Below are 2,635 nucleotides of genomic sequence, written 5' to 3'. Positions count from 1 at the left end.
CTGAATCTTTGGGTGCAAAAAAGAAAAGAAAGAGGGAAAGAAGGGAGGGAGAGAAGGAGACTGGGAGAGAGAGAAGGAAGGAGGAAGGAAGGTTGGCTTCCAAACTAACTTACACATTTGTCACTTGCATTATCCTCAGCTGCCTATGAAGTAGATACACAGAGAATCCCAATTTGTAGATTGGAAAACAGGTTTGACTTGCCTGTTACTTGCTCACAGTGTTGGGGCAGGCCTGTGATTTGAACCCAGAACTAATACACTATACTGACCCAACAAACACACATAAAATCAAGGGGAATTTGGGCACATGATATAAGAACCAGAATAAGAGAAGTCTCTCATGACCCAAATTGTCTCTCCCCCTCTCTTTCCATTCTCTCCCCCTATGCATCTTTTCTGTTAGCTCAGAGCCAACCAGTTTGGGGAGTCACTTAGGGCTCCCCTGTGCCCCCAAACCTTTGGCTTACATGCCAATTTGCTTTGTCACAATAAGAACTCTGACTCCAACTCGGTATTTCAAGTCCCACCACCAACTAACCTATTTAGTTTCAGTGTCACTAAGTTCCAGTGCTCCACAGACAAGATGCAGTGCACACAGCCCAGCCTCTGGACTGCTCCCCTTGGAAGGCCCCTGAGATGTCAATGCCTGGTCCACTGAGGTGTGGCCTGGAGAAAAAAGAGCAGGGAGTACAAACAGAAAAATTAGATGCCAGGGCTTACCAGGATGAGTAGAAGGGATTGCAATAGGGAGCAATGATTGGCTTCTCCAGGGGGTCACTCTCAAAGATGGTGGCCTCTGCTCAGGGCAGTCTTTGCTAAAAGGTGATTATAGTGTCCATACTCAAGCTGAGCTGAAAGGGACAGTAGGCAGAAAGGACAAAAGAAGTTTGACAGAAGGACTAGGTGACTGCCCACATGGGAAAATGGGAAGAACACTCTAGAGCCCTCACTGGAAAATATCTCCTCTACCTGCCCACCTAGTGCCTGGAGATCTGCCATTAAAGATTCCTGTGGAACCTCCGACAAGACATGCAACCTCCCTCTCCAGGAAAAGCATAAAGGGCAGCCCTAGACACTTTGCTCTGATGAGTGGCTAGGAAAAGTTATTAGGTGATTGTGGGCATGCACGTGAGTGTTGGCCGTAACTGCTGGTTGTCTCCCCAGTGTCCATTCTCCCCTTCTCCTATAAACAGATGTCTGATCAGGGCACATGGCCACCCAGCTAAAAACCAGCTTGCCCAATCTTCCTTGCAGCTAGCTATGGATTGAGGCCAACACAATGAGAACAGAAGCAATAGTCAGGTCCTTGAAGGGAAAAAATGCAAGCTTTGCCTTCTCTCCACTCCTGCTTACTGGCAGGATTCATGTAGAAGATGAGCTGAATCAGCCATCTAAGCCTTAAGAACGGACATGCAATTTGAGGATGGCAAAGCAGCAAGACAGACAGTGTCAGGTCCCCAGGACTGTAAGACCCTCCTATCAGCACTGATTGCTGGTGCACGCATTGTTAGATGGATGAGATAAAAATTCCTTGCCAGCCAGTATTTTTTTTTCTGCAAAAAAAGCTTTATTGTTTCATTTGGTCCAATGCATGGGAGAGGGCTCCAGGGTGGTTAAAAGAATGGCTAGTAGTTTCAGGAAGAGGCTCAGGTCAAAGCCAGAGACACCAGAGGGATGCAGGGGGAGCGGGACAGGCCTCTGAAGGGCCTCTGGGCTCCAAAGGCTCCTAGTCGTGCTTGAGAGTGAGCCTTTCCAAGAGGTACTCGCCCAGCCCAGCCTGGGGGCCGCCAGCCTGTGGATGTTAGTCAGGTGTCGCCCATCTTCTTGATCAGTTTCACCTCCTCATCCAGGAAGTGGTTCTCCAGGAAGTCACAGACATGAGGGTCTGCACGGGTAGAAGCCAGGGCATGCAGCTCCAAAGGGCCTGGTTCAGGCTCTTCTCCAAGGCCAGGGCAGCTTCCATGGCGTCCTGAGTTTTGCCCACTCAACCTGGGAAGGTTTCTGCACGTCCTGGAAGAGAATGTGGCCGCCTCGCTTGTTTTGCAGCTTTAAGAGATGCTCCGCGCCCTCGTGCTTCTTCTCCGCCCTCATGCTTCTTCTCCGCCGACTCGCGGAAGAAGTGGTCCACACCCTCCTGAGCCACATCATCGCGGTCGAAATAGTAGCCCAGAGAGAGGTAGGTGTGGGAGGCCCGCAGATGCAGGTTGGCCAGGCGGTTGACCGCAGCCTCCACCTGGGTGGAATAATTCTGACAAATGTGGGAGCTCATGGTTGTTCAGCAATAAGGAGTTAAGATAGAAAAAAAAAAAAAAAAAAACGGTGTGTTGGCTGGTCCCGGAGGTGGTTCTGAAGGTGGTGACTGGATGAGACACAGGAGAGTGGCCAGAGGCTGGAAGAACGAGCATCCCTGGGTCTGTTCCGTCCAAACACTGTTGAAGCAAGAGACAGATCGGGACCTCCGAGTGCGCTGCTCGCCAGCCAGTATTATTAGCAAGGAAAGACCTGGGCCAGGTGACAGCTCTGACCCCAGCTCAGAGCCCCATGCTCAAAAGCACCTGCTACCTCTGCTAGGGAGACTTTATTTTCTGATCCCCAAATCTGGACCCATTGTTTAACCAAGGATTTGAAGGCCTCT

At 50.4% G+C, this 2,635-nt stretch overlaps 1 pseudogene across 1 annotated transcript; it reads right to left on the bottom strand.

Annotated features, from left to right (window-relative positions):
- Window positions 1-1,726: 1,726 nt before the first annotated feature.
- LOC308258091 (ferritin light chain-like) lies at window positions 1,727-2,269 on the bottom strand (annotated as a pseudogene). The gene has a single exon. The product of its transcript is annotated as a ferritin light chain-like (transcript).
- Window positions 2,270-2,635: the final 366 nt, after the last annotated feature.

Source organism: Plecotus auritus, assembly GCF_963455305.1.
Source record: "Plecotus auritus genome assembly, chromosome: 9".
Classification (NCBI taxonomy): Eukaryota; Metazoa; Chordata; class Mammalia; order Chiroptera; family Vespertilionidae; genus Plecotus; species Plecotus auritus.
The sequence above is the reverse complement of the archived record's forward strand: the minus strand, read 5'-3'. Positions and strand labels throughout refer to the sequence as shown.